Genomic DNA, 223 nt, shown 5'->3' on the forward strand with positions numbered 1-223 from the left:
AAGTTTATATATAATTATATATATATATATATATGAAATATATTATTATATTAATATATTTTTTAATGTTAATATATAGAAAGTTAGGCACACCCATGCGTTCCCATAAACATACACACGCGCACATATTATATTTCAATATAGTAATATAATTCTCATGTTCATCAAACGTATTAAATTCTACTGTAAAATACAGTTTAACAAAATATGTTAAACATGATAA

Source organism: Atta colombica, unplaced genomic scaffold (assembly GCF_001594045.1).
Source record: "Atta colombica isolate Treedump-2 unplaced genomic scaffold, Acol1.0 scaffold34, whole genome shotgun sequence".
NCBI classification, from domain to species: Eukaryota; Metazoa; Arthropoda; class Insecta; order Hymenoptera; family Formicidae; genus Atta; species Atta colombica.